Source organism: Serinus canaria, chromosome 12, assembly GCF_022539315.1.
Source record: "Serinus canaria isolate serCan28SL12 chromosome 12, serCan2020, whole genome shotgun sequence".
Classification (NCBI taxonomy): domain Eukaryota; kingdom Metazoa; phylum Chordata; class Aves; order Passeriformes; family Fringillidae; genus Serinus; species Serinus canaria.
The window spans coordinates 7697068-7711336 of record NC_066326.1 but is presented as its reverse complement, the minus strand read 5'-3'; the positions used below and the strand labels follow the sequence as shown (position 1 = coordinate 7711336).

At 37.9% G+C, this 14269-nt stretch overlaps 1 protein-coding gene across 2 annotated transcripts in view; it reads right to left on the bottom strand.

Moving 5' to 3' along the window:
* FHIT (fragile histidine triad diadenosine triphosphatase) overlaps window positions 1–13547 on the bottom strand; it is a 517693-nt gene extending 504146 nt beyond the window's left edge. Inside the window, exon 1 of one of the 2 annotated variants that reach the window (XM_018915203.3) lies at window positions 13497–13547. The gene's annotated coding sequence lies outside the window, so the exon portion shown is untranslated. The remainder of the gene's footprint in view (window positions 1–13496) is intronic. The other variant, XM_050979501.1, reaches the window with a different exon arrangement.
* Window positions 13548–14269: the final 722 nt, after the last annotated feature.

Genomic DNA, 14269 nt, shown 5'->3' with positions numbered 1-14269 from the left:
AGGCACATTGTCATCATATTACCACTGATGGGGTTATGGGCAGACACACACTTTGACATTCCCCTTAGATGTGATAAATGCAATCCTCATTTTCTCAGATCTTGTGCAATTCACCCCAAATCCATCGATCACAGAATGACCCTTTCTATTCCACTAAAGCTGCGAAATCCAAAGATAGAAATATCTTCCTAATTCATACATACACTATACATTCCATAGTCCTATTTCTCATTAGACTGGGATGATTCAGCTCATCATTTCCATGATGAAATTTCCAACTGGTGTGTTCCTTTTGAATAATGTTGTACAGCATCACTCTGAATAAAACATTATTAACAGGTTTCTCCCCAACTATAATCTATCTCATTTTTGAATAACAGAAGGCATTCCTGACATGTGTCATGTGTGAATCATTTTGTTTGTGGACTGCCACAATCATTATTATTATTATAACAAACAGAAACCACTTGGTAGTTGTTACTGGCTGAAGTTTTATTTGGAAATTTTACTCTAGTAAAAACATTTTTAAAACTAGACATAACAGGCTAGAAAAATTTCTTCCTATGCTTAACATAGGAAAAAACACTAATAAGCATTTACTAAGCATTACGGTTTGTGCATCTTTTGCCAATATTCTCAAAACAAGTAAAAGTTGGTCATTGCAACAATAAAGCAGCCAAGTCAGACACATATGAACTTCAAAGACCAACCAGCACAAACTCAGTGCCCTAACATTGCTCCTATCACAGAACTGCAGAGTGTAGAGATTATGGCAAGGTTTGGCCTAAGGTACAAAATTCTAGATGCACTATTTTGGGAAAATGTAATAAAATCTCAAAAGGTTTGAACACTTCAAATGCTAAGTAAGTGCTCAGGATGAAAAAAGAGATTCCTGTCAGTGCCCTACCGAATTATAAAACTGTTCTTAGTTTTGGGTCTTAAATATACAATTAAAAGTTTCCAGCTCTCATTTCAGATAAGGAAATTGCAATTCTTCTTTGGAAATTAACTTTCCATCTAGCTCCTGTACATGTTCATTTTAATTATTATTTTTGAACCACATGTCATTTAATTATTAAATGTGGCTTACATTTGCATAGTTTTTTTAATTCTCTCTTCTTCTACCATTTCATTTCATGTGAATGGGGTGTGAGCAGTTTGCTGACTCTGCTGATAGGCAGAGAGCAGGGAGAAGTCCTCGCTCCACATTTCATTCAGATAACAGAAACCTGCAAGCTGCTCAGTGTGACAGATGAGCTCTGTGAGCTAAAACAACTTGTTCCGCCTGTCAGGCTGCAAGAGCCTACAGCAGCAAGATACAATTGTGATGACACCGCCATCGCCAAACTGGGTCAAACATACGGTCACTTTAAAACAGAATGTCACCCCTTCTTTCTACTTGAGGAATTTGATTCAGTGACACTAAAAGCTGTTAGATACCATTAGCTTTATATCCAAGTTAAAATGAAACTGTTTCTCTGACAGTATTTGAAGGATCCTCTTTGCCATTAAAGTTCGTAGGAATCACAAACTGTCAAATAATGTCACTATTGCCCAGAGCCAGTGGGTGCTTTATGAGCACAACACTTTCCATGCTGCACCAGGGGAGAGTGGCCTTTGGAGTTATAGAACCATTATGGCCTTTGTGGATTAAATGCACTAAAATCATCACAGACTTCTAAAAAAAATTATACAGATATAAAATGTTTTCTTTAATTGCAGGAAAAAAATAAAAGAAGCCTGGCTGCATATATTATTTTGATTTTTAGATCACCACCTCATATAAAAATTAACTTTTTTTTAGTGAAATAAAAGAATTATTAAATGAATGATAGTAAAAATGTAAAAATAAATGAAAAGTAATATTTAATAAATTGTTCAAATTATTTCCCTCAGTCTTGGAAGATTTACTCAAGCCATACTGTGATGTTGGAATACACCATGCCATATTACAAGCATGTACTGTTCAAAGATTAAATAAATGTGGTATACAGGTCACACCACATGCTGGTTCTAGATAAGATTTGGAAAAGCAGATAATGAGATGAAGATAGTTCTGGTCATACTCTGATATTTGATGATCAAAATCTTGTATGCATTAAATGCTGTGTAAAGCCATCTTTTTTAACAGAATTACACTATGTATATGTTTCAGCACGGATACATTTAGTCCAAAAGTACTAGAAATGTAGAAGGCAACAGTAAAGGTCTGAGACATCCAAAAGTAATTTCCTCCTCAATATTTACCAATTTGTGTTGACAGTCTGAGTCAAGCTCAAATCATGGACTCAGGCCAAGCAAAAATTCCCAGCCTGTTAGACTCCACAGTTTAATTTAGGTATTTCAATACAGCATAATGAAGACGTTTTATATATTTCAGGTTTTGATGTATCTATTTTTCTGGTTTGTGCTACATACTTGGCTTTCAAGTTCAACACAAAAGTTTTCAGGAAAAATATTTTCAAGAAAAACTTCTCATGGAGCCATAACATTAAGATGATTCATATTTTTGTGCAGTTAAAAACTTAAACAATTCTTAAAAATAATGGTTGTTTACTTGCTTTGATTTTTAAATGTCTTTGATCTCATTCATTAATATTCATTAGACTTCTGGTGTTGGACTAATGAGAATCTTACACATTTATGAGAAGTTATTTAAACAATGCTATCAATTTTTTCTGACTTATGTTTTTCATCAACACCAAGAGTAGTTAATTCTTTGTATTCTCCAGTTTTTTCTTCAAACTTCCTGAAGACATGGTACACATTCTCCAAAACAAAAGAGAACTCAACAAATGCATAACTAATTCAGCCAATTTTGAGCATGGAACCCTTAGCAGATAACAAGAGAAACACATTATATATATGGACAGAATGAATAATGCTCAAAGGAAGAATCCAGCCAAATCTTTTCAGCCTCAGGAGTTTACAGGCACAAAAGCAGCAGTGCTGTCACCAGAAGACAAGAGCTGCCACTGATATTTGCCATCCCAGGTGCACACGCAACTGCAGGAACAGTGAGGCACTTGTGTGCTTTGTGTTTCAGAAAACATCAGCTGTGCTCAGATTGAGTTTCCATTGTTTGCAGTCCATATCCACAGGAATCTGAAAGGAAGAGTCCCAGAATGCTCCCAGAATCATCTGCATTGCACACACAGCATAAATGAGAAGCACCCAAGGGAACCGAAGCCATGCACCACAACATGGCAGCAAACAGATTCAATACACTACATCAAAATTAATACAGATACATGAATATATATTCAGATAAAGCTACACCAGTTTGAAACCATCCATTAGAGAATTCTATCTAGGAAGTAACTCCTACACCGCAAGAGAAATAGCCATTATAAGCTTCCTAATGACAATAAATAAAATAAACGTGCAAACGCAGCAAAGTACCTGATTATGCAGTGTCCACAATAGCACAGTCACACCATACACCAATCTTCCATACACAGAAAGCCACTGCTCTGGTCTCAGTATCAAATAATAACAAAAAAAATTCAAGGACAAAGTATTCCTAATTCTAGGATTCCAAATTTATCTCACAGGATGCTTGGTACCTAATACCTTAGAATCTACTATCAACCCCAAACTTTTCAAAAGAGTTTATTTTGTATGAAAAAGATCTCCACTGGTACAGATGTTTTATTATGTAAGTATATGAAAATGAATGTTATTCTATTCAACAACACAGTTCTGGAAGCAAATAATAAAGTAAATTTAGAAGCTCTAAGTAGCATCCAAAGTATTTGTATAAGCCAGAATCCTGATTATGTGCAACACCAGCCCTTACATATCACTCCCAAAGTTAAGTGTTATTAATCTTCCTCTAAAGAACAATATTTCCACCATTTCTTCCTTTCTGTTCTTCTCTATTCCCCTGCATTCACATCCTGATACTCGGTTAGTACCCTCAACCTCTCCTCTCAGAGATGTGCCATCACAGCATCCATCACACTGGGATGCTATCCCACCTAAGCAAGTCTTCTAAAAACCAGCTATGCATCAGAATTAATGTGACATGAAAAGTGTTAATATCACAACACTAGAAGGCAATTTTCCCCCTGACACCTGAGAAAGTGAAAAACAGGATAACATACTATTTAACAGAAATTTTTCCAAGTGAGTCAAGTATATACAATGCTTGGGGTTTTGGGGTTTTTTGTTATAAAATGTATTCTAACTCAAATATCCTAAAATTTCCAATTTTAATTTTTTAAAATTTTTTCTAAATTACACTATCAAGGCCTAACAGCTACAGCTTCAGCTGCAGCACTGGGAAGGCTACATCTCACAACAGGTATAAAACACTGAAGTTAATTAATAGAGAAGGATTCAAACAGCAAAACTGAGGAGAAGCTGACACAGAAATCTTTCTCATTGAAAACACCTAGGTAAAGAGAAATGACAGTGCCTGCTACCAAAAATAATGAACCAGTGGAGGGAAGCTTACAAATTATACTAATTAGTAAGAAGCAGGCAAGAAAAATAAGAGCCTCAAAGCTGGAGCAGCATCTTGGCAAAACCCCCACAAGGAAAGGCACCCAGTTGAGGCCCCACCATCTTCTGTGTCCTTCAAAGGAGGCACCCAGCAGTCCAATGTCTGCCCTAAGAAATTAGAGCCAACCAGCCTGGGCAAACACCTGACTTGCTAAAGCAATTTTTTAAACTTTTTTTTTTTTTTCATAAACTAAAAAGAAAACAGTGTGTTCCTACTAATGGCCAAGCCTGGTTATATCCACACAGGCTGAAGCAACTGCAGGTTGAATACACACTGAACAAGCTTTGGCAAGGTAGACAAGTGCTCTGCTTACAACAATTTCTATTACTTACTTCTGAAAGCACCACAACTGCCCACATGAGATTGATATTCTTTTACACATAAAAAGACTCAGAACCATTTTCTTAACCTCTCATATAACTGCACAATTTGTCCATCCTTCCAGTAAAACACAGAATTTTGTTAAGTTTTAGTACTATGTTCATTCAATCAGTATGTTCTGCCTCATTCAGATTTCACCTCTTTAAGTCAGAAATGTCGGAATGCTCTTGGCAGGAAAATCTGATTTGGTTAAACAGCTCAAGACTTTTCAAGTGAATGTAAACTTTGAAAAATATACTTGTTTTTTAGTGAAAATCATTATTATTGTTTTGAAAATTTCTTCATTCCTACAAGTTTCAATTTTTATTTTTTTTTTATGTCAAACAACCCCGAAGACTTCAACCATTCTAGAGACGGAAGTGGAATGCAAGGGGGTTTTTATAACAGCTTTTTTTAGGACAAAAAATTAGGCCCTTGCAATACAGTTCCTTTTGTATTTAAAGAAGCCCACTTCCTTACTAATTGTCACTGTTTCTGTGACCAAAAACTGCAATTAGTTACACTTCACAACACACACATGAATCCTTTTGTGGTTATATTATTCAGCCTGAACATTAATAGCAGAACTCTTATAAATTCTGCAGGAATTGCATCACAATGCCTATTTTATTAAACCATTTGTGGCAAGAGACAGTTAAAGGCTGTGTATCCTTTAAATATATTATTCTAGTTGAGAAAACAGTCTATCAGATGAATTAAAGAAGCCAAGAAACCAAAAACCAAGTAAGACTACTATTCAATTTGTACAAAGAGTACTTAATTTTTAAGATAACATAAAATACTAAAAAAATAAAATGCATTACTAATACTCACTTATTTTCAAATAGACTTCATAGCTACAAACAAGTTTCACAAGAAAAATAAAACTGACAGCAGAACAAAACCAACAAAGGAAAATAATTTTCATCAGTTCAAATGAAACTAACCAGGGCTACCAGCAGTAAAAACCCAACCTATTTTAAATTCCAAAATGAATCTCCTCTCCTGACCTTTATAAAGCTCAAGATGCATACGTACACAGAATAAACAAAATAATTTGAAAGCAAATTCACTGAGTGTGCCTGACCTTTGAAACAGCACAGATAATTTTAATCAGATTTGCACAATGTTAGTCTGTCTCAGGTTCCTTGTAGAACACAAAGATGACAAAACTACTTAAGGAAAGAAAAAGACAACATTTTACCAAAATAAAATATCTTTAAATATTTTTTTAAATATCCCTAAGAAAAGATATTTTCTTTTCAGAAAAGATTCCTCTGAAATTCTACTCCATCGATATCAGGCTAAGGTGCATAACTCAGCTCTAGACAGAAAAGCCCTTTCTGCCAGTTTGCAAGTTTCTGTCTCAGTTAAGATGAAGACTTGACATCAAAAGGGGGGGGGGAAAAAGCAATTTACACAAATATTTTAAAAATTGGGATTTGAGGGAGTGGCCTATAGTTGCCTCCTTGATCACCAAGCATATAGTGGCTGCTTAAAGCTTCTCAGTTCCATTGATTATCTTAGATTTTTCAGAGTTAATGACTAAAAAATATCAAGATCTGCAGGACAAACCTGACAAGCAGTGCTAACTAGTAAAAAGCTCACGTTACAAAGAGCAGAAGGTCTCAGAAATATACAAAAATGAGCCTTAGCTGAACTATCTGACAGCACTTTCCTTTGTGGAAGGACCAGGAGTTAAACCTTATACTTTACAGAAGCCCCAAAGTAGGTCATTGCAAGTGCTATTACTTGTGCCTGATGAAATGAGAATTACTAGCATGGGGAGCCAAAAGTCCTGTTTAGGTTCACAATGTTCAACCTCCAAATTAGAACTTCCATGCCAACAGCAACAAGAGGATTCTGCCCAAGCTGGAAGAGACAGCATGAGACCAAAATGCAAGCATTTAAAAAAGCTGAAGTTTTGCTTCGGTACTTTTAAGAAAAAGCAACAGTGAGCAGGACAGAGATCTTCATTAATTATTTTCCCAGCTGGGGGATGCCATATGACAACATAGCTTTGTCAAATAATGCACTTTATCTAACACCACCAGTTCAAATTACTCCTGGCCTAGCTGATTTTAAAGCTTCACTTCTTAGTATTTACAAAGAGATGTTCAGTTTAATAAACCACTTAGGACAGCTGGAAAGGAAATGTAAAGTAAATAGTGTTAACTACATGAATTTATAAGTATTCATGGCTCACAAATTAATTTTCTATATTGGCTATTTCCTTGTAGAACCTGTACTACCCTTGTAATTCTTATGAACAGCAAGATGAGACAAATGTGTTTCTAAGGAACTTGGTCCCTTTATCCACACTCAGATCATTGTGAGCAAACCTGGTACTATTTGACATGGCCTCTAAGACAATAAGCAAGAGAACATCATTCTGAAAACCAGCTTTGCTGAGAGCTAACACATGTTGAGGTGGGATCATGAACACAGCTTTCCAGAACACCATTCTTCCATTTGCGTGCCACTGATTCATTCTCTGAAACTGCTGCAAGCCAGCCAACCCTTTAAGATTATGGCAACAACCACATTTCTCTTCTGCCACACTGTTCTGGTCTTCTTCTCTCTCCTTTGCTCACAGAGAATTTTACAGTTTGTCTGCAACAGCTATCTGATATCCTCATCTTTTCCTACTAAGGAGTTTAATTTATTCAGCTTATCAGGAAGCTGAGAAGGGAGCTGATCACTGTGTACAGACACTTGCACAGTCTGTCAGTGTGAAGCATTCTGACCTTGCAAACAGAGTTACAGAGGCCCTGGCACCTGGAAATAAATCACACAGTGCAGTGGATGGTTCCTTACAATATTGGCAAATATTATTGATAACTGCATTATCCAGTCTCAATACACAGAGAACCTGTTACAATGTCTTACAATAACTATGAAACATTTAAGAAATAATGTAGAATGATTTTATCCTTTCTAATGCTGCCTTCGTATTCCTATTTTATTATACAAAGAATGCTCACACACGACCAAAAGTAACATTACACTAAAAAAATAAAGGAAAACAACTGCCAAATGGAATAGAAGCTGAAGTCCTGGGTCCTAAAATTTTCTAGAAAAAGATTAAATTAGGTCTTCATTTGAGCTCTGCTTGTCTGCATTTTGGTTTTCTGATAATTATGTGAACCTAACCATATTTTTAAATAAGACTACACATTTTCTTCAGCAAAACATCTGCCTAATCAAAAATAAGACTTAAGAGACTCACAAACCCCAGATTTAGGCAACTCCCTTCTGACCTTCCCCCCTCTTTCTAATTTTGAATGTTTTAAAAACAAATATCACCTGAAAATTTCTCTGCAATGAACCAAATTCTGCTCTTCTGAAATAGGATTCATCACAACCATATAATTCTTAAATATTTAATAACACAACTAAAAAGAGACTGAAAGCTTGAAATCATTAGATGTCACATCACAAGAAATAAAAAGGAGACATACATTTCTCTGCTAAGTGCAATTTCAAAGTCCTTTCACAGAGGGATCTAAAGACTGCCAGCTAGGTTGCTCTGCTACTGTATATTAAACAAGCAAGTAATGAAGCTATCGGTTTTGATTCATAAAAATGCCAAAAAGATTGTGGATAAAGTATACAAAATTAATGATTTTTCCTTTTATTTGTTTTTGAAAGGGAAGTATCAGGAAGGTAGCAAAAGTCAGGTAAAGCATCAAAACAGGCAAAGTAGTAACAACAGAAAACAACAAAATCAAGCACCTTTTCATTTTAGTGACCATTTAGATAAACATCACTGCATTAATGCTATTTAAAAGCTATTTCAAAATACAAAGTCCCTATGAAACACTTTACTTCCTACCAGTTTAAGGAATCATTATTTTGTTTTCAGTAACAGAACACTGATGTTCATTCGTAATCCCAGCTAAATGCAAATTTGAGCCTCATGTGTTACCTACTGCTTTCTAACAGGCCTTCATTATCTCTTAGTTCTCAGTTAAGACTCGTGCACAAATCCAGCAAAACAGTTTAGGAGGTACTTAATTTTTAGTATTTGCATAATAACACTGAACAGGATAAATAATATGCATACTTAGTGCCAAGCACCAGCACTATGCCAATTTAAAGCCTTTTTCTTTAACATTTCAGAAATAACTCTGAAAGCAAATTAAATGACATATATAAAGTAGTATGCAATGACTTCTGAACAACAAAACACCTGCCAAGGCCAATACCTACAGGCACATCAGATTTTTAGTGACTTAAGACCTTGCTAAATCTCGGCAAACATTAATGCTAAAAATCCTTTCTATTCAGAAGAATTGATACAAATGTTTTTGGCTCCTCATACAGTAAGACAGAGCATTATTTTGATAAAGTAACAGGATCACTGCACTGCCAATACAGAAGTTCTGTACTTTGGAGTAGCTACAAATGTGAAGCAGAAAAATGCAGCTGTTGTTATGTAATCTAATGAGCTATACTGGGAATATTCAGTATTGCAGTGCAAATTGATGAGAGGAGAAGCACACAATCTGTATAAAATAAACAGGTTTATTTAAATCGCACAATTAGGAAATTTTCTTTAGTATTGTCCAAAAGATTAAAACCAGCTTTTTTCCCCAAGACCTCTTTACAATTTTTCAAGTTTGCTACTAGAATAGCCACACCACTTCCAAGAGGAGTAGGTCTTCAGAAGCACTCTATCAATTTGAGAATTCTCTCCCCTTACTGTAACAATCTGCAGGGACCTATGAAAACACCTGCTCCTCTCTGAAGGTATCCTCAGCCCTCCCACCCTGACACATCCCCCTCAGGGATTACAGAACCTCCACTCTGGGGCCTTTTATAACTTGGGATTCTCCCCCACAGTCCAAGTACTGGTGAAGGAGAGCTCTTTCAACAATTTTCCAGTCTGTTCCATCTAGGAATACAGTTAACAGACTGTGTTGGAATTTAAGGGAAGGGAGGAGGAACTAGTCTTAATTAAGGGCTTCTGCAGAAACCTTTTCAACAGTTGAGTCACAGAGAGCACAAGTGAAATCTAATTGCACACTCCCCAGTGACACTGCAGGGACACTGAGGCTGCTGGGTTAGGCACAATCAGGGCCAGATCCAACCCTCTCCAACAGGAATCATATTCAACTAATGCAAGTACACTAAAGCTTTTCAAATGCTGATTATGAAGCTGGTTTTCCCATAGAACCCAATTTTATCCATAGTTTGTGTGCACATTATTATGTGGAGAGGTAACTCCTTCACTACAAAAACTTACATGCAAAAGTGAATTGCTTCTTATTCTGACATTGACTGTTTACCATGGATACTCAGAATCATCCTATAGCTTTAGGGACAATCATATTTCCCTCCCTGGTATCCAAAGGAACCAAGCAGGCATTTTAGCAAAACAAACTAAGATTTGTTTAGGCCTTAAAAAGAAATAAATAAATAAAAAGCAAACAAGCAAACAAAAAACCACAATTACATATGCATTTGAACACTGCACTCAGAAAACATGAGTTATAAACTGCAAGGATGCACAAGGAACACATTGCACCAAACATGTCTGAGAGTTTTATTTGATGAATTACTGGTGGAGTTGAGAAAGACAAGAAGAATGAATGTAATTTATAAAGACTTTCTTTAAAGCGTCCATCTCCCCTTAGAGCTTATGGAAATAACAAAGCAACAAAACTATGTAGCCCTGTAAGAATAACTTAAATCAAAGTGATAAAATAGCTATAGGAAGGCAAAAAAGACACTTGAGATATTATTTTAATAAGGAGAAAATATGGATGATACTGGATCAACTGGATCAACTTAGACTGATGCACAAAATAAAACACTGCCTACACAGCACCAAAATACTTGAAAAGTAATCAATTTGCATTTTGTAATCATTCTCCTGTTAAGATCTGAGCTACAGAAGTCAACGCTTTTCTTGGAGACTTAATGTATCAACATTTGGCCCTCTGTAGTAAGCATGGCCAATCTGTCTGTAGCTGTTTATTTACACACTAAAGACATTCTATACACAAATCAGCTGACAAAGTTGCAAAGTGACAATATTTTTAACCTTTTCAAAAACAGGCAAAATTATAATATAAATAAATGTAATTGACATAATAGAATCTGCAGATTCTGGAGAAGAAAGAATGATTGACATGTACAAAACTGAGTAATTAAATTTTCTGCAAATTCACAAAAGGATTGATGACAAAACGAATGAGAGGATTATACATTGTAACTATAAAAAGGCAAATCCTATAAAGTACACACACAGTTGTAATATGCAAGACAAGTGGATAATCCCATGTTCAGTGTTAAGTTACATGAGTTGACCCATTGTTTCCAATAGCATCTCTATATCCTCCAATTTTCCCAGCATGTAAAAGTATTAACTTGGTCACTAGCAAAGTCCATGGAAACTGCAAACACACAGTTCAAAGGCTGTCAAACTAAAATATGTTACTAAGACTCCAGGCTTTGTGTAACATGTTCTTCTCATTGCATTCTAAGACTGAGACACAAACCTTAACAAAAAAAACAACATTATAAGCTGAATAAAAGCATCTGAAAATGGATTAAATGTTTAATAAATAAGTGAATGAAAACAAGTACACTTCATGTTTCACATATTGCTGCCTTATTTCTTCTAGTTTTCTCAAAACTACAACACCAACAAAATTAGCATTATTATAACAGTACATTTTGAAGAGATTAAATTAGAACATGCATTAGAACTGTTATACTTGAAAAAGTAACAGTTCCCATTGAATGAAACAAGCAGCACCTCTGACAAAATGTCCCAAAAGCGAAAAAAAATAGAAATCAAGCTAAAAGAAATAAATTAAAGGTTTCATAGTAAGTGGTGAAATTGACAAGTAAACTAAATTCAGCTTTTCCCAGCACTATACCAAAATAGGATAAAACCAGTGTGGGGTCTATAGAATATAACTGCCAAAACATGGCTCCCTTCACAGACTTCTACTTGGAACCAGCCTTAGCCTAAGGCTGCTTTTATTCCTCTGCCCAGCATTAGGGTTATGCCTAGGGTTAGGGTTCTGAAAAGCACAAAGCCCAGAGCTCCAGGCACACTGCAGCCGCGAAAGGCATCCCAAGGGGAGCACAAAACTGCCAAGACACGGCTGCCTCCACGGCTTTTTCCTTGGAAGCAGCCTTAGCCCCAGGCTGCTTGCACTGGTAACAGGACGGTGTAGGCTGCTTTTTCCAACTGTATCCAAACTCCAGCTCCACATTATGCAGCTTTTGTACTGCAAAATGTGCAGACAGCTCAAGTGTGAGCTGTCTGCACATTTTCCGTACACAGCTCAGTGGGTTTTGTTGGTGCTGTCTCCTTGCCCCTCAGAGGGCTGAGCAGGAAGGGTTTCTATGGGCATGGGTGAGGTGCCAGCTCCACCTAAGACTAAATTTTTCAGTGCACAGAATGTAACTTTTAAAGATAGGAAAAGTATTCTCCTGTTGTTCAAAGACTTTAAATTATTCAGAATGTCTAAAACTACATTTGAAAGGAAATGTGAATGTAGGTTATAAAATACGGGGACCTGCTATTTATTGGAGATGAGACATCGTGTCCTGAGAAAAAAGACAAAATATTTAATGCCATTTTTCCATTAGACATTTCAGAGATTCCATTTAAAATTAACATCTGAGCACATGTTCTGTAATGTCTTATCTGAATCACTAACAGCCAACATTAAAAAATTAAGTACTTTAAAAACTGCTTACAGGTGGACATATTGTGCAATTGCTCCTTGAACTGAACTTCGTGTTTTACTCTTTGTAAGATTACGAAAGCCTGTAAGATTTTTAATTACACTACATCCTCCAAAAAAAAAAAAAAAAATTAAACCTAAAATAATTCTTTGTCTCAAAACTTTTAGCTGAAAATCCCTGAGTTCACATTTTAGGTTCCATCCTTCAGCCAAGAACAAGAGGACTGTTTTAGGGAGGGGGTAGGGAGTTGGGCTTTTTCTCATCCTTAATCTTGATTTTATTAATTTCTGTAATAGGTTACTAGGAATCTGCAATATGAATCTATTCCTTGGACACATGCTATCCTCAGAAAGACATAGCTACCTTTATCTAGCGTACGGTATAGTCAAGCAGCCTACCCATGTTCAGCTAAACCATTTAGGAACTGGTATAAAAGCACTTGATCGATCACTTCGACAACGCATGTAAGGATTCTGAAACGGTTTTAAGCGTTACTGCCTTACACAGAAATTTAAATTTCAGCGACTGCTCAGGCTCAGTGATCCAAGCACGGGCTGGCTGTTGCAATGACTGCCTCGCGTTCTGCTGAGCATTGGAATTAATGGATGTGCTATAACACGCTTTATTTCTGCGGCTCACCGAGGGGCTGCAGCACCGCCACGAGGGGCAAATAAGACAATTTTAATTAGCGCGAAACGTCCCCACGAGGGTATTTCAAAGCCGGAGGGGAGGGACAGGAGGATGGTGGGGCCGTGAGGGGGCGGCGGGCGCGGAGAGCACGGGAGCGGCACCGGCTCAGGGAGCGGGGCAGCGCTGCCCTCGGGCTCCCCACCAGCGCCAGCAGCCCGCTCCTCCCGCTGGAAGGATCCACAGCGAGGACAGGGAGAAGGGGTGAAATTGACACAAAATGGAGACTTACAGTCCCGCTGTGACACGCGTGCGCGGCTCCGCCTGTGGCGGCGCACGGCCGGGGGGCGGGGCCACCGCGATCTCGGGGCCAGCTGGGACGGTGGCTGCGCCGCTGCCGCCGGTTTTGCTGGCTCTCGGCTCTTTTCCTCCCTCTCGGCTGTTTGTTTTCCTCGCTGTCGCTGATTTCCCCGCTTGTGGCGGGCACGGGAGGATCGGGAGGCGAGCGGCTGCTCGGCCGCGGTGGCCGCCCCGCAGGTGCCAGCCCTCCCGTAGGTGAGGGACAGCCGGGGAGTGCAGGAGCGCCGTGCTCAGGGCCAGCCGTGCCCGAGGGGAGCCCGCAGGGAAAAGCCTCACTCATTGTGTGGACGCTTCCCTTGGCGATACGAGAGGCTCACACCATTACAAGTGGGGAAAGTGATGTTACAGTGTGTGCTGTGCTTGTGCCGCTGCCCTGTATATCTGGTTTAGACCCTGCTGGAGACAAGAGTTGGGATGATAGCTTCCATTTTGCTCTCATTTTGCCTTAATTTTTAGTTCTATGTAGCAACGGTGAGACTGTCAGTCAGTACTTCGTGCAGGCAGTGATGTCCCTGCTGAATTCGCTGCACAGACTCGGATGTTGGAGCTTCTTCAGTTCAGTATTGGAGTCACACAGGGCTCTCTGTAGCAGCAGCTCCTTCCTGAGCAGCTCATCCAGCACCATCATCAGCTTCTGCCATTTCTCCTTACACCCTTTTTCTAAAGGAAACAAGCTTGGTTAGTGCTTTGCTTTCATTCAGTTGG